Genomic DNA, 18,491 nt, shown 5'->3' with positions numbered 1-18,491 from the left:
TAATCATTCAAACAAATCTAATTTTCTTTCACAACATGGTTACAAGGCTTGTAGTGGGAGAAAAACAGTAGATGATGTGTGTCGTAAAGCTTTAATCGAATCTCACACGACATAAGTAACACAAATGTGGTTTAGATGAAACTTCTACTGACTGGATGAAAACCCAAAACTGTAACCAGAACAATCATCAGTGCCAAGCAATAGGATGAGAGGCAATGGGCAAACACTGATTCATGGGAAGTTCCACCTGAACATGGGGGAGAGCTTCTTTACTGTGCTAGAGACTGAAGACTGAAACAGATTGCCCAGAGAGGTTGTGGAGTCTCCTTCAGTGGAAATACTCGAGAACCATCTGGATGCAATCCTATGCCATATGCTCTGGGATGATCCTGCTTGAGCAGGGAGATTGGACCAGACAGCATACTGTGGTCCCTTCCAACCTGACCCATTCTGTGATTCTGTGAAATATTTGGTGAATTACTGCGGCTGCAGTGGGAACTGGATTGTGTTGATGGCCAACTAGGGGACCTGAGGACATTAGTTTCAACTAAAGGTAATTTTCCATGAATGCCCTACCACCTGCTTCCCACTGACTGCTTCCAGGATCCAGTGTCAGTGGGCATACTGAAATATGCAGCAAAGAGCTTTTGCTATCTGAGGGACATGTTGTACCCCAAATAAAGTAGTCCTTGGACACACACTGAGAAAGGAACAAACAAGTTAATGGTCCTTTCTGCTTGGGTTGGCCTTACAGTACTTTAACTGGCCCATACCTCAGGTGACATTGTGCATCCTCAACCACGTTCTGATCCTGATTATTTTTTATTGGAGGAGGGTGAAGTATTTTCCTAATTTCAAAATATGAATAGTTTAGAGTCTGATTATTTTTGGCAAAGAAGATTGACTGTGGAGTTGTGTTTTTCAGCTGTCAAATTAGCAGTCTCACAGATCTTGTTCTTTTGAAGATGCCTTAATATAAAGGCAAGAAGAAGACAGAGTCATATTTTAGTCAAGCAAAGTCACAGAGAAGATTCAAACAACTTGGTCTGTTTGACTGAAGAAGTGAAATATGTAGATGAAAGAAGATTCAGAAGCTTTTGATCCCTTTTATATGTTTTTGCTTGAGGGGTTGAGAATTTGGGCATAAGATCATTTCAATGTACCTCTATCTCTGTTTTAAGCAGAAATGAGTTTCTATAGTAGGAACAACCAGGGGAAGATGCCATCTGATTTTTAGCATAAATATGGAGGTGTCTGGGATGTGTAAATATACCAGAAAAATACATGTTAGATTTTAATCATCTCTTCCATTTAAAACTGAACACCAGAAGTGGCCTGCAAGTTTAGTCTGATCTTCTGGAGAAATGAAGAAACCATAGGGTTGTGTGTGATCATTAGATAGCAAACTGATGTGTGAGTGAAAGGTTCTTTTTAAGACATGAATGAAAAAAGTCCATGTGTCCAAGGTAGAAAAAGAGAAATCAAGTTAAGCAGAAAGGTCATATGAAAGTCCTGAGGGCCTTAGATTTGTTTTCTGGGACACATGTGTTTTCCTGTACTGGCTGGTAATTTGATAATATTTCCACAATACATGTATCACACTATATTAAAAGTTTTCAGCAAATAAAGTAAATTATATATCTGTTATGTTTTAAAATGTTCAAAGTTTAATAACTTATTTTTGGTCTAAAAACTTGCAGATGTTGTAGAAGGAATGGGGTTGCATGAGAAAACAATTACTGGGTTTACTTTTATAAGGAAACATATCTCAGTAGTTCTGAGAATGGAAGAGGTACTCTTGAGTACTGACTTCATCTGAACTGTGTGAGGAAAGCTCTCAGGGAAGATGACTTGAGCATATGCTATTTTATATATATAAGAATAATCTATTTCAACTTAGAGAAGGGTCTAGTTCTATAATTGTGATCTCCTTTTAAGCAGATTTGTAATGTGCAAACCCAGTCCTGTTCCCAGAAGTTTTTATTTTCCAGGCTGCATAATCTTAAACAAACATTCATTGAATATTTCTGTATTTTTAGTGGAAAGCAAGTACCTTGTTTCTTGCTTCTCTTCTGTGAAGCAGAGGCATACATCTGAACATTTTCGGATTAACTAAAAACAGCTTGGCAAAAACTGTTAAGTCATTAACTTACTTTGATATTATCTTTTAATCTGCCCAAAGAAAGTGGTGGGCACAATCTTAAAGATTTATATATTAGGTTCCCTAGGTTGTTGCAATGCAAATTATCATAAATCACAGCCCTCGAGTATTTTCTTAACAATTGTTTAGCCAGTACACACTAATGAATCCTCTTCATTTATTTACTCAAAATACCTTACCAAGGGAAAAAAAAGTGGCAGAGACAAAGCATCGTGTTTTCAGGCTATCCTTGGAGATTTCACAATGGGGCAGCAGCTTCAGGTGCTCTTTGCATTAAATTGCATGCAGTTTATCTAAGAGACATCATTCTTTATCAACTGGAAAGAGCAAACAAGCCCCAGCCTGGGAATCTCACCTCTGAGCCAATAATAACTCTCTCTCTGAAGCCCCCTAAAATTCCAGGGATTTTCCACGATTTGTGCACCTCTTCTGAAAATCTACACTTTCAAGTGAGAAGATTTTTAAAAGCCACATCCATGGTGCTAATGACATCCACCCCAGGAAACCCTCCCTGGCCCCCAGCCAATGTGGCAGGTGGGCACACTGGATACCCACTCTGCTAAACATTCAGAAGGATGTTTCTGAGTAGTTTTTGCACTCCTTTGCAACATTACTGCTGGCAAAGTGCATACATCATGCTGCTCTTCCCTTGGGGTCTGCACCCCACCAACTATTTCACAAGGATGGTGCAGTTTCCTTCTGCCGATGCCACTCTTGCAGTGGCTCTGACCACTGGCTGGGCTACTTCTGTCCAAGACATGTCAGACTTTCTAACGTGTTGGAATTGGAATTGGTTTGGATAAAAATTCAGGGTAACGCCATCAGAGATGTAAGCAACAATGAGTAGGAACGAAACAAGAGTGAAATGTAATGGATATTAAACAGAAGGAGTAATAACATATGCACATTATTTTGCTACACCCCCCAGCAGTGTCCATTCTTGAAGGGCTTGTATTTTCCTGAAATGACTGGATTGTGTTTTGTCTCCAGTCATCTGTTTACTGTAGCATTTTGGTTTGCTGATCATCCATCAAAAACCCCACATCAAATCCCGTGTGAAGGCCCATATGAGAAGTTACATCTTCCAAAAGGCATGCAAATATTCCCCTGTTGATAAATAGCAGGCTATACTTGCCTGCTGACACTGACAATGAAGCAATAAATAGAAACAGGCCAGTAAGAATTATAGGTAGGATAATAGGTTTTTCACAGTGCATTACTAAAAAAGAAGACTGGATTTGCTGCTACACAGGACATTAATTCTTTAGCTATAGCCTGAACAGTGTGCAAAGTTTAAATTGATTTATCCTAGGAGTGTCTGAGAACAGTCACTTTACAGGAATTGTTTTTTACTTTTTTTGCTTATGAAATGATGCACCTCATAGTATTCATTTGTTGATCTGTTATTCTACTTCCTTCCACTGCATGGGGCATTGTGTTATCCAGACATCTGCTCTGATCCTCATACTTTCATTCAACAAGGGGCTCTTTGCCTCATAAGAATTTTAATAGATTAACACCTGTGTGCCCTCCCTGGCTTCCATTGGGTCCTGGTAGTGGGAATCCCTTGGAAATGTTCTAAAACATGACTACAATTTGGGCTGAACATGGGAAATGGATCAAGTCAGTCTCATTTACGGAATACAGAATACTCTAATATGTTCAGAATGTCTTTGAAGAAAGATACACTTGAGTCCGGTATCTCCAAAGTATGTCTGTCCAGCTAACAAGGAGTATCCTTGCTTTTTAGTTCTCCTGCTTTCCTGTTTCAGCTCACAGCTGCAGCTGCCTACCAGGACAGCTGCTTGCCACAACAATGATATGCAATGTCATGTGCCATTCTGTCTGCCACAAAAATTCCAGATCTGCACAATATATGTTGGGGTCCTTGCATCATGCTTTAGCTCTTGGAGTCTCTTCCCTCTTTTCCCCTGCTGCCTCTCCCTAATCTCTCTGTAAAACTTCTCCCTCATGCCTCCTCAAACACCAGATGTGGCACATTCTCACAACACTGGATGGCTGATCTCAAGTGTTTCTGAGCTCTGCTTCTTGCCTGGGGTCCCATCAGACCATTTTTCATTTATGCAATACAATTGAACCAGCATCTCTAATCCACTTCTTCATATATCCTCTTTCCTAATCTCCTTATTATTAGGATGCCCTGATGCTGGCCTGGGTGGAGTTCAGAGATAGCAGTATAATTTGCTGAAGAACATTCACTTTTGAAACTTCTAACACCTCTGTTTTTTGTACAAATTTGAAGTTTGTATTTCTCATATGGCTGGTCTAAAAAGGACCAGGAGGTGAAGGTTTTGCTTAGAACATGGTGTAACTTTCCATTTCTTCAAGTGCTTCTGAAGGAAGGCTTCACGTCTGACAGTTCAGGCAACATTCATGATGTGATCCAACACTCAGTAGTTGGCATAAGCTGACTGTATCTTCCCTGTTGTCTAAAGCAAGCTGTTCAGCTCAGCAGCAGAGGTTGCACTTTATTTGTGTCTACTCTGTGTGTAGCCATAAAGAACGTTACTTGTTCTTTGTAGTTAATGCTGCAGCACACAGAGGCAGCCAAGATACTTTGGCTTGAAACTTGTATTTAAATTTTTAAAGAAAATTGATCGTCAGGATTCCAGAGACACCAGTGGGTGAAGTAATAATCTCAGTGCTGGATGGTTCTGCTCAAACAGGGAGAGCTGAGGTGAGGGGGACTCAGCGTGAGAGCTCTGCCCATGCTGGGGCAGAAACACCTATTGCAGTACTGAGCATGATTTCCTGTGAGAAAAGAGACTCAACTCCACACTGCCTGAGGTTTAATTAAAAAACGGAATCTGCTGTTGTGGGTGTTTGTGTATTTATACACGTTTTATAATATATAACATAAATATAATTATATGTATTTATACACTGTTGATAGTTACATATCTGTGTATACCCTTCCACAGTGATAGTGGACTCAGTGAAATGAAACATTTTGCTCTTTCTCTTTAGAAGTAAGATTTTTTGGAATTGCACAGGGGATGGCTACTGCGCTCTGAGAGCAACTGCCTCTATACTTCCCGTAGCACACTGTTTTCATCCAAAATCCTTTCCTCGGATGCTGTCTCCTTCCACTCACCTCTGGTCAAGATCACATGGGATGGGGCAGCATGAAGGAAACTCAGGTCACTGCAGCTGAAGGAACTGGGATGGAGGTACCTGGAGGATGTGCTGGCCAGGGAGTCAGGGAGAAGGAGGATTATTTTTGTGTTAGGGAAAGCCTAGCAAAATTTGGCATAGAATGGAAGTCACAGTTAATGGGAAAGATAACATGAGAACTCAGCACTCATTATTACTTTTTAAAATTACCTATTGTGATTGTGAATCAAAATGAAGTCTGTAAGAAGTATGAATCTCTTCTCTCTCCACCCTCAACATCTACACATGAGTGACAGGGCACACACCAAGACCAAGCAGTTCTACAAAGATTTTTTAGAAACTACTTATACAGCAGCCATGCTCTGAGCATCCTCCCTCATCCAAGCTCACAGAGTTCATTACACTCTGTCCTGTACAAATACCCTGTTGCACAGATTCTGCTTTGAAGGACTGAAATGTAGGGGTCATGCAAGTAGCCATCTCAAAATTAAATGTAGTCTAGGCACATGGTGCAAGCTTTGAAGAGTGAAACCGAAACAAAATCTTCGTTCTCTTTTGTTAAGTCAGGCCGGTTTGTCTTGGTTCGTGATGTCCTGAAGTGAGGTGGAGAAATGAGCAGCAGGGACAGGTGAACTCTTTAGAAAATAAGAGATAACTTTTATGTAGGTATTCACTTTGTGACACTGTGCATGGCAGAAAATAGACAATTCCACCTGCAATTTCTGTTTCCAGCTTCAGTGCTCATCAAACTTTTCTGCGACATCAGTAAATTATTGAAAAACACTGTCTCACCCTCACAACTGGGCTTACCTCATACAGAACAATTCCTTGCTGGAAGAAACTGAGAAGAGGTAAAGATGAGGCCGAGGTAGACTGAGGCTTTGGCCCAACAGGCATGGCTGATTTCCAGAAACCCCATGACTATGGGAGAACATGGAAGATCTAGCATACATAGGAAGCCTTCTGAACTACCTTGACAAAGACATTCTCTAAGCAGAGACAGGCTCCATTCAACTTTGAGTGGGGACAGAGGGATATGAAGATCCCTATGATCATAAATAATTTCTTTTGACTGTTATGGAAATGGCTGTCCCCTGGCAGTCTAATGGGAATATCCAGAGAGTGATGCCAAAGGGAGAGTCTTAGGTTGTGTGTGCCCTCTGTCCTGCAGGCAAGAAAAAGAGCTGCTTTCAAAAAAGTGTTGTAGTAACAAATTAAAAAGAAAGTTTAGAAAGACATGCAATAACTTAACTTATTGGGAGGTCAGAGATAGGCAAAAGCATCAGTAATAAAAACATGTAAGTCTCTTGACTGTTTATTTGGTGATTTTCAGTATTTAATCAAAATGAATATTGATTAAATAATGAATAGAATTTATTAAGCACACATAGTCGAGTTAATTAGATTTTATTATTTGAGAAAGTAATTAGATATTAAAAATTCAAGTCTTCTGCCAGTAGCTGGCCACACAGAGTAGCACAGGGAAGGAGTCAATGCCCCTATCTAAGCAACTCTAATGTTTTTAACACATCTTTAGTCCTAACATGTACAGAATGGAGAATGGAGGAGAGTATAAATGTTTCATCTCCTCTGAAGATTATGTATGAATTACAATAGATGCTGTCATGGAGTGGAATTAGGTGATAAATAAGACCATAGAAACAGAATAATAAAAAAAATCCTGATTTTCCCTACCCACACGAAAATGCTGATTACTTCCTAGAAAAGCCAAAAGGGTAATAATTTGACATTTTTGCTGTTAATGAAAAAATCTTGTGAAGGAACGTTACAGTGAAACATAACCATATAAATAAATTAGACTATGTAATAGTCATTTAGGGCATTTTCTAGCAGTCCTCTGGCATGACTTCCTAAAATGGCCCTCTCTCTTGCTCAGCTCTTGGCTATGTACATACTCAGATGTCCTGTAGCATGATGGAACAAGTGCCAGTTGCTCTGCCTGCAGTATCTGGTGAGCATCTGTCACCACAGGAAGAGAAACCAGCACTGTTTTATGCAGTAGTACAAAAAAGCCATCAGGAATTTCCTCTGTACCCCAGGGTTTTTCTTGATGGATGCTATGTTGACACGGGCATTATGCAACATCAGTGCAATTCTTAAAAAGCCAGCAAGTGAGGCTACTATTACAGTGGCAACAGCCAGAATTCCCACTTTGAGCCTCCCACCACCCATCCTCCCTGGGAAGCTGGCATAGCATCACCTGTGAGACCCCTGCTTTGCCTCAGCAGTGAGGAAGGCAAAGGGCTGAAGGCAGGCTGTGCTCAGGGCAGGGCAGTGGGACATGCATGCTTGGGAGGGATGTTGCTTGGAGCAAGTCTGCTACTTCAAGGAAGGGGCAGCAAAGCAAGAGGTGCCCCAGGTGCAGATAACAGCAGAGTCCCCCGTATGCAGCAATACAAGCTCTGTATCCAGTGCCCACAGCCTGAGAAGCAGATACGGCTCTGTACAGGTGGGGAATGTGGCAGAGCTTCTGGCTTTAGGTGCACACCACCACTGCCACAGGGCGAGCTGGGGAAGGCAACTGGACTTCCACCTCTCACAAAGACCCATCCCTTGGGCCAGCTGAGAGGTGGGGTGTGCCTGAAGCAGTGTTCCAACCGCAAGGTGTGGGGCCAGGGCATACATTGTGGTCAGTTCATATCTAGCCTATGACTTTAAGTGATGAAAAGTGTTTTCTATAGGGTCCTGAATCACCTTTGTGTGTGGTGAATAAAAGTGTAACTAAACCTCCATGCAGGGCATGGTCCCACATTGAAATCCGTGTATCTGGGAAACAGCTGGTTCCACAAGAACTGTGAATTGCAGACATGTAGAAAAAACCTTACAGAAAACAGGAGGGAAAGAATTAGATTGCGGTATGGTAAGGAAAAGTAGAACATATTTCAACCACAAGAAGCTTCCCCCAGAGTCCTTTCCACTCTGGCTTTCTGTAGATAGATAGATGATTAAATAAATAAATAAATAATCTCTCTTTCCTCCTGCAAGTTGTGCTTGACAGCTTTGGGGGCTGGGGATTGGGTTTGAAGTGATGCAGATGTGTGCATCTGGCATATTGCTTCTTCTATTTTCTTTATTTTTAATATCTCTGACACCTTCAAACACATACCCTTGAGGCAGATCAAATTGTTCATGCTCTGTTTTGGCATTTATATGCTGCCTATTATTATTCAATACTGGCATCACAAAGTATATGGAAAAGTCTTTTCCCAAAATTTGTTTAAATGCACATATGTAGGGAAAATGTATGCAATAGCACATGCAAGTCCTGAAAGTCACACAGATGGTCTAATCCTGGCTTCCAGGGCCATCCATATGAATGCTTTCAAGTTAAATTAGAGCCATGGCATACAGCTCAGAAGGTCAACAATTAAACATATGCATGCTAAATTTAGGTGAATACTTACACTCCAGAATTTTAAGTGTCCCTCTCTTAGCCCAGACAACCTCTGGGTATTCATGCAGACCAAATGACAGATATGGATGTGTTATTGCTGCAAGCAGTTCACACTGTTCATTCTGTAGTCCTCCTCAATCAAAATCCTGCTCCTATCAAAATGATTATAATAATCTCTCCCTGCCCAAGCACCTTCCCTCTCATTCTCATGAAAATCCTGAATCTCATGACATGGAATAGGTTAAGAACATATGGCCTGCAAAGACCACACCCAAATGAACTACTCCACTCTGTTGTCTTCGTGGAGCTGGCACTTTGTAGCCAGCACCAGCATGCTCTTTTTGGGATCCCATGCTGGTAGAAACAGACTTCAGTACAAAATAAGAACAGTGCTTTTAAATCTACAGCAGTCACTGCTGTGGCAGAGGCACACAGACGTGCAGAACATTCTAAACAAATCCACATTTGTCAGGGTCATGCAGACCTTTGTCCAGCACAGACCCTCCCTAGACTGAGCCAGGGCTCTTGGTGGAATTTTTGCCTTCCCACCATGCTCCCTGTGAAGTTTTCACCTTTCCATCCCTGCCACATTATCTTTTTGACATTATTAACACCCAGCTTTCTTAGGGTTGGGTTAATAAGGACTGGTTTTCACACCAAGACTTATATTTATTCTTATTCTTTCTTACTTTTATTCTTTTTACTTTTATTCTTACTTTTGCTCTTACTCAGCTAGAGAGCAGTTTGTGATTTGTTGAAGGTACTGTATGACAGTGCAAGAGCTGCTTGGAATAGCATCTGATAGATCATGACAAAATAAGTGAGCCAAATGCAGCACAGCCTTGCTCTAGCCAGTCAGAGAGCTAGGTGCCTAGAGGAGATTGCTCATAAACATATGTTTGTTTCTTTGGGAGAATGAACTGGAGCCAGGGAATAAACAAATGGTTTCTCTGTGTTGGGGAACAGTTCACTGTTCAAGTGTGAGAACCAGTTGCATTTTACTTGTCAGAGTAGAGACAGCCTATGGAGATTTGTTTGAGAGCTGACTGAGCATAAATATAATCTTCCTTTAGGCTGATTTTTATTCCTTTTCACTTACTTTCTTTTCCCCCACTATTTCTATGCCTCTTGAGAGGCTAAACATCTTGTAGAAATGTTGAGACCCTATGCCTTCCATGGAAAGTCCAAATTTATGTTGTGATATGGTTCAGTCAAAGAAGGGATGATTGCCCCCATCTAACACCTGATGAACAGCTGTATGGTACATACTTGTGCCACTCCAGTAAGAATTTATCCACATAATGCAAACATTTTTAGCACATTTAGCAGTGGTGGGAGTTATCATCAGAGGAATTGATGGCTTTGGGGTAGGTGCCACTTAGGGATATTGTTTAGCACTGAACTTGGCAGTGCTGGGCTATGGTTGGACTCGATTATCTTAGAGTTCTTTTCTAATCCAAGTGATTCTATGAAAACTAAAAACTGAACTATCTTATTAGCTCTTTATAAGTTCTGTAAGTAAATACAAGAAAATTATATAGCTAAAGAAAAATTACTGCCTTAAGTTTTGGTTGATTTTTATTATTTCATACATACTTGAGAAAAACAGACCTTGACTAGTCAGAATTGTTCTGAAAGTTTAGTTTCTCTTCAGTACTCTAGAATGAGTTCCCCTAAACAAACCATGATTGTTTCTTTCTTTACATTTTAGAAGAGGCTGGTGCTTAAACAACTACAAACCACTCTAAATGACTGGAAATTCACTCAATGTTATTTTTCTTCTTTCATGTTTAGTTCAACTGTGGGGTGTTTTTATTCCTTTGTTTCTTTTGTGGTGTTCTTTGGTGGCATTGTTGTTGTTTTAATTATTTGTCGTAAACCTCTTCCACTTTTTCAAAATAGATTTCTGAAAGTCATTTACACATATTTCACTGTAATGATTCCACAATCATAATCTTGCACTTGATTAATTTCACTTGAGTTTGAAAGAAAAGATACATAATATGGTGTTTATTTTTGTTTTTATCCTGACTGAATCAGTATGTCTTGGACAAAAGCCTTCTCTGTGATTGTGAAATATCATTTTACCAGACATATCAGTGTTGTTGCTTCTGCAGTTGTCAAATTAGAATCATCCTGAAACCAAATCTAAAAGAGATGGGATGCAGCTAAACAAAGCTGTATAAGAATCTTGAGTATTTGTAAGAGAGATGGATGGAGACTGTTAGTTATCTGTTTCAGCAGAACTCATAAATCAGCTCAAAAATAGTTTATTGCCGGAGGTAGGTTTGCCTCAGTGCAGTTTAAAGATAAGTTTTCTGTTGGTTTCCACCCTGTCCTTGCCTTGAATATATAGAATACGTTTGGATTCAGACACATTCTCCTATGTAACAAATCAGCTTCTTGTCATTTTTTCCAACTCTGGCTACTTCATCCCGAATTTTTATATATGTGTGTGTGTCTATATATGTATGTATGTACATGTATAACATATATGTAGATATAACGTATATATACTTATAACAAAAGAATTTCAGCTTGAAATATTTCTAAGATGTTTCGTATTTTCTCACTTTAGTTCTATGTGCTTCATATGCTGATGAAAACACTGACATATAAAATAGACTTTTGATATCAGATACAACCCAGGAACGGTAATACTGAACCTGATCTCTCCTAGGTGGGGTTAATCCCAGGGTCAAGAGAAACTCTATTAATCCCTCACCACTCATCTGTTCTCTCATCTACGGTTTTGGGTTTATTGGGGATTTTGTTGGGGATTTTTTTTTTTTTTTTTGGTGGGAGGGTAAAGAGAAGGATGGTGGAAAAGAATTCTCTGACTTCTGCTAATCCATTAAATTATAATAGGTTATTCTGCTCCTTGAGCCTCATGGAAGGTTTAGATCTGTATGTTAATCCTATTTTCAGGCTGTTTTTACTGTGCATTTCTTTAACAATAGTGTGAATACATATTCTTATGCTTGGGAATTATCAAATCTCTGTTAGTTGTTAAGACTTAGCCAGCATTAATTAGCAGATCCTATGAATCTCAGCTGGAAGCACGATGTAGTAGAATCTAAAAGGTGGCTGCTGGAGTGCAGTGACAGAGGGGGAGACAGGGAGGGAAAGGAGAAGGACACTTTGTTCCTAACCATTTATTTTCTGTCTCTTGTCTTCACTCTGCTGGAAATTACTACCTTTGCTTAAACAGTGATTGTTTATCAGAGGAAGTAAAGTGAAGGGAAAAGAAAGAAAAACAGAGGGTGGCCACTGACCAGCAAGTAATACTGCCCACTGTAGTAAATATGGTGTGGGGAAATGGAAGGTACTTCTGGCTTCCATGTTCTGCTCCACAAAAATCTTCCAGCTGGATCAGGGAGGACCTCTCACAGATTGTGCCCATTCAGATTTTAGGCTTTTCCTTTTGATTCTACCACTCTGCAAATGGATTGAAGTCACTGCCAGCCACCACACCACTGTTATTCACATTTAAATATCAGGTTGCTCAACTGAATCAGAAGTCCTGTTGGTTTAGCAAAGTGCAAACACAACTTGTGCTATAGTCCATGACAAAAAGAAGGCACATTGAACTGAAGAAAATGGGCAAAAAGCAGAGGGAAGGAGAGAGAAAGGACAAGGTGTACAAACAAAGCCTTCGGTGTGATGGCTAACAAAGGCTGCATTGAGGAATGAAAGGGAGACAGGAGTGAATTGAAAAGAAAGAAGAAAACACAGCAGAGGAGGAAAGAAAGCAGTGTATATTGAGAAGAGATGGGACATGGGGAATTAAGAATACAGGAAAAAAATTTAGACCTCCAAATTTAATATCATTGCTCAGTAGTCTGGGAGGGAAAACTGAACACAATCTTTGATTTCCATGATGCGGAAGTTGAAAGGGGCACTTGACCCAAGCATGGTTATTTCCCATCTGTAAACACAACACATTTAGTTTGAAAAATCTTTCTGCATTTAGCACATTAAAGATGAATTCTGGTCTTATGTCCACTTTCAGAAACCATACCCATTTTTAGGTTTTTTTTTTTTGCCATTGTTATTCAGAGCTTGAATACTCCTCTTCTCTGATTCTTGTGTGACTATATCTTGCATCCAGTAAATACAGCATTTATTCCTACTCCTTTCTGGAGGTCATTCTCCCCTTTTGAAAACCTTCCACATCTTCCACAATTTCCTTTCACTGCGGTTTATCATAGCAATCACTGCTTTGTGTTTGTTGCTGTATCCCCACAGAATTCTAAAAAACATTTCAGATGTTTTTTCTATTTGTCATATTATGAAGGTTCCTCTATGTGTTATTCATATACATATTTATACATAAACTTTTATAAATTTGCACCACTGTGGCGTCAGTGTAAGTAAGTACTAGTTTTCTTCTAAGTTCTAAATTAGATTCTACTGAATGATAGGAGAAATTTTATTTTATTTTATTACTAAAACCTCTTGTGAAAAACACTATAAATGTTTGCAGATTCTGTAGATCCTTGCTAAGCTACCTTTTGATTTATAATTTCAAATAGAATTCAGAAATGAAAGAGTGCCCTTCCACCAACCAACCCTACTGAAGCTCATTGCTTTTTATATCCTCAAGTTACTTGTCTCTTCCTTGGTCTATCTCTGCTGTTTTATTCCCTTTTAAGTTGGTGGCCAGTATGGAAAATACTGAGATTCATTACTAGTTTCTGAGGAGGAAGGATATAAAAAGAAAAAAAGTTTACTAGTTGGCTGACAGTGGAAACCTGGCTACTAAAGGAAGTTCTAAGACACTTTTAAAACAGACTTTATTTGGTTACTTAATTTTTTTCAATTTTTTTATATTTTCATTAGATGTGGGCAAATGTTTCAGTAGTTTTAGACAACTGAAAAGTATGCTTGCAAAGCAAAAAAATACAGTACAAATAAATCAATATTTCCATATCATAATGTACATTCTTCATTTTGTGTAACAAATCTGGAGTAGACAATTTATTCTAATACCCATTCACAAAGCCACAGGCCTCTGTAGACTTAAGACTGATTTCCAGTCATCACATCAAACCTGCCTCATCACTTTCTTGTAAGTGATTTTAAGATTAAAATTTCCCATGACTATTCTAAAGAGAAGAAATATTTTAATCTTCAGAAATTTTGAATAGAATAGTTTAAATGTATTAGGCAGAAGAAAAAAAATTAATCCTCCTTTTATATATTGTATGTTGCAAAGAGGATATACTCCCTTGGTAGCATTAAAAAGACTTTTTGACTACTTAAAGCACTTTAGCTTTCTTTTGCTGTCAGAAAAGGTACAACCTAGTTAATTTGAGTTTAAGAAGTATTTTTTGAGGCAACAGTTTCTAACATCTGAAAAGAACATCTATTTTTCAGTGAAAAATCTAAATTAAAAAAAGCCCTCAAACCCTCTCTCACACTGCTCCCACAACATAATTTTTGTCCATGATCGGAGGAATCTCAGTGCCAAATTCTTCCTTCTCTTTGATGTTTTTCCTAGACATTTTTAATATTTTATTCCACATTTCTTTTCCTCCTCTTCTCCCTATCCCACAAAAACAATGCTATAGAATGAAACTTCAGAGCTGTGATGAGGAAAATTGACTGTTGTCAGCTGCTGGTCAGCCACAGATCCAATCTGAACACTTGCACAGCACCCTTAAATATTTTTTAACATTGTTATTGAAGAGAAGAACCTCTTTATATCCCTTTTCATGCCTTTCCCTTTTACTGGTTGTTACATATGTGAACGATAAAAACCTGCAGAGGGATAATCTCTGCTTCTCTCTAAAGCAGTTCCACAGAGCAAACGTGTCTTGCTGCATAAATGGAAAAAAGGCAGATATTAACAGTTCCAGTGATGAGAAAACCCCTTTTTGACTCACTGCCTTCTGTGGAAAGGCAAAGTAACCACAGTCCTTGGTACCACAAAGAATTTTGGATAAAGTACCTGCATGAAAGGACCTAGATTTCCGACTTACAGATGTGACAACGAAAGTGTAAGCAATCAGCAGGCTGAAGACAGCAGCAAATTACCTTTCCAGTTCTACTGTCTTTAGTTTTTCTCTGAAAAGATTAACTGGAGTCATAAAAATAAATCTTTTCCAATTGTTTTCAATTTTGTGTATGTGAGGTAGCTCACATCAATTGAGAGTAATATTATTTTTGTAATAATATTCACCCTAGAATGGATTGGATACAGAAATCAAGAAGGAAAGTTTTCTGGGCTGACTGTAAACTAAGCCATACCTAAGGTAGCAATGCAGAATTGAAAGATTTTGAGTACTGCCCTTTTATATCCTAAGCTTTCTGCAGGTTTGTTTTTTTTTTCATTCATTTGCTGTCCCTGGAAAAACAAAACCAACCAACCAACCAAACAATCAAAACAGAAAAACAAACAAAAAACTCCCTCCCCAAACCAAGAAAAGAATGCCCAGGCTTCCTGTAAGTTTATTATTTTGGGCAGTTGTTCACAGTGCTATTAGGATTTGCAGAATTTATTCATGTGTTTGAAAAAATGTCTTGTAGTTTCTACTTCCCACAGTACCAGTGTAACTAGACCACTGTTGCTTTGTTTTATTGTTGGTTTGGTTTTGTTTTAAGAAAACTGGGATATTGTTTGTTTTGTTTTGTTGGGTTTTTTCAAGTAAACTCAAGATGAGGGTAAGTAGCTGTTATCAGTACTGGATTTTTTTAAAAAGAGAAAGGTATATACTATGAATAGAAAATGCAATTACACTAATCAAGAAAAACATACACGTGCTTCTAGTCCAAGCACAAACTGATCAGAAGCTGTATCAGCTGTGCCCTCTGTTCAGCAAGGAGTAATTAGTCACTTTCTGAAAATTTGAGCTTCCTTTGAAACTCTGGTCATTAGGTATCATTGGAGGCAGTAAGCTACCCCAGGTGGCAGTCAGCCTGCTCCACTATGGAAATGAATAAGTTTTTTTGTGCTTTGGTCAGTTCACATTATTCAAGGCTAATTGGCTATTTTGCCACTTAAAGCTATTTTTAACCTTGCTGTTTCACTGGACGCTGCACAGATTTTTGACTTTCTGATTTAAATGTCAGAAGCAAATAAAATGTGCTTTTTTAAATATGAGTTTCAGACTGTGCTTCAGCCACTGCATGCAGTAGTCCCAATTACTGGACCCCCTCTGAGAGATTCTCCCTTTCTCATAAGTTATTACCTCTTTGATTGATTCGTTTGTTCAGTCATCCAGTTAGACAAATACATTTGGTACTGCCAGAGAGGGCCAGGTGGAAGGGCTGCACTGTACCTGCTTAGTCTGAACAATGAACTGCCTGGGGAGGTCAGCTTGAGGCATCTGTTATAGCAGGGTGCAGAGGAAAAATGTGAAGTTGAAACTATGAGTCAGTTTTCATCCAATTGGACATCTGAGTGACTTCTACCCAACCTCTGCCCAAAATGGCTGCAAAGCCAGGCACAGTGAATTTTACATGAATCTTTTAGCAATCGTATAGCAAAATACTCAACAAGCCTTTTCATTTTACAAGCATTTCTTCTGGAGATTTCTGATTTCTGGAAGGACCTCCCAGGACATGAAAGGCAGTTCAGTCTCATTTCTTCCGTCTCGGTTGCCCTCTTGTTCTCCCAGTTCTGCTGTTGTGAGACAAGAGGCAGCAAAGCATCTTTTTTCCTTGCCAGAACTGGTTCTGTTTAACTGGAAGAGTAGCTGGTAGTTTGTGTCTAGAAAGCACCATGCCTACTGTTTGTTTGTGTGCAGGGAACAGAATCTTGTGGTACAAAGTGAAAGAGAGCTTGCTCTCACGTAGAAGAATGTGTTGGACGACCTCCTTGCCATGAGACTTTTCTCACTTACTCATAGTGCACAGTGCTCCTTGTGCTTATTACTTGTGTATAAATTCCAAGTGGGAGGTCTGTGCAGATAATCAGGATATATTCTGGAGGGGGACAGTAAGATGAAGCAATAACTTGGACTTGTTTTATTTATCCAGAATTCTGTAAATCTGCTACCCAAACCCTTAGGTTATGAATGACAGACTAAGAAAACATCTTTACTCACAAAAACTAATGTAATATTGGCCAGGTGTCTGACCGACAACGAAATCATGTCCAGCTGAACAAGTTCCTGCAGGGAGTCCGTTTGCAGTGAGTTCAACAGAAGCAACACACACTGTAATCCTTGAACACAGATCTAGTGGACAGTCTTTCCTCATCTGTTCTTCCTTACAAAACAGAGTATCATTGAGGAGTAGCACCACTAAAGAAAACATCAATTTCTATTCAGTGCCCTTTTTTTAGTACGTAACAATGTAAAAAAAAAAATAAAAATAAAAAAATTATCTTTATGAGTGGTAGCTACAAGGCTTGCCCCAACTTAGGTGGCCAGGAATACATCATTACATGTCTTTATATCTAGGTCTGGCATTCTTGGGCTGTCATCATAAGTACAGAATCAATTATATATGCTTAATTAAGCTCATTGTTTAAAGCTGTGCGTTAGACTGTATTTTACCCCAAAGATGTTTTGGGGAGGGAGACTGTGACCAAAGTGAGTTCTGGAGATGGCATCTGCAGACAACTGGAAAGGCCTAAAGAGCTGTTGAACATTGACATCTCTGACAGAGTGTGCTCAGGCAGGGAACTTGTCAACCAGTAGTAAAATTTAGAGATGGAAATAGTGAATGAGCTGCCTGAATAAAACGAGTTTGAGAGTATGCTGAGATCTGAACATTATTCCTTAAAAGGATAAATTATAATCATTTAAGGGAATCCAGCAATGAAGGTAACTACAATCTCAAAATCAAATTAAATCAGAGGACGTTAGAACATGGACAACAAAAAGAGACTGAGGATAGAGGTAATTTTTTTTTTCATTTTTAATGCCATAATCCTTAGGAAGCGTACTAGAGGAAGACAAAGTGGTTTGAACCTTGGCAAGATTGATCTGAGGAGTCTTGCAGCTTAGGAGGAGTTATAACATCAGAAATCAAGATTCAAAGTAGGTAAAATATGAGAAGCCAGATAATATTTTCATTCTACTGGAAGACTGTGATATGTCTCTTTTTAAAAATGTCCAGTATGTTGTGCTTTTCTGGAGCCAAAACCTGGATGAATAATGAGTTTCTAGAGATGACTGGGGATATATTATGTTTAGATTTGCATCAGGACAGAACAAAGGGCAAGATGCTCTTTATTTCTCTCAGCATTATGAATACAGCAGCAGAGGTTACATTATTAAGATTAGTTTTCTCAGTTCAATACCAGATCTGAGCATTATATTAACTTATGTGATACAGTAATTCCTGTAGAACAGTATCTGATCCTCAGCTTAGGACGTTTACAAAACATCTTCCGATACAGCTCTTTTTTCAGCCTAGAAGACTTGGAAAGAATAAAATAAAGACTCTAATTAAAATTATGTAAAGGTTGCACAATTTTCTGTTAACAAGATCATTTACTGAGTGTTTTTCCTAGCTCTAGTGCTAAGTTCTTCAACTTCTTTGCCCCGCTTTTCCTCAGGGAAAGTACAGCAATCTATCAGGAACAAACAGCTTGTGTTTAAAGAATACTGAAATGTTCATCGGTCATTTTACAAAGGGCATAATCAATATTTATTCCAGTCACAATTAATATTCTGCAAACACAGGGCACATCATGTCCTTCTGAACCCAAGCAGATTTTCTTTGTGCTGACACAGTTTTGTAAACTGTTATTTTAGATGGCTAATTATAAAAGTAACAAATCAAGCTACCAGTATGAACTAGTATCCTGCTAAAATAAACCTTGAC

This window comes from Myiozetetes cayanensis, unplaced genomic scaffold (assembly GCF_022539395.1).
Source record: "Myiozetetes cayanensis isolate MyiCay16 unplaced genomic scaffold, myiCay2020 scf3, whole genome shotgun sequence".
In the NCBI taxonomy this organism is placed as follows: domain Eukaryota; kingdom Metazoa; phylum Chordata; class Aves; order Passeriformes; family Tyrannidae; genus Myiozetetes; species Myiozetetes cayanensis.
This window is presented reverse-complemented; position numbering follows the sequence as displayed.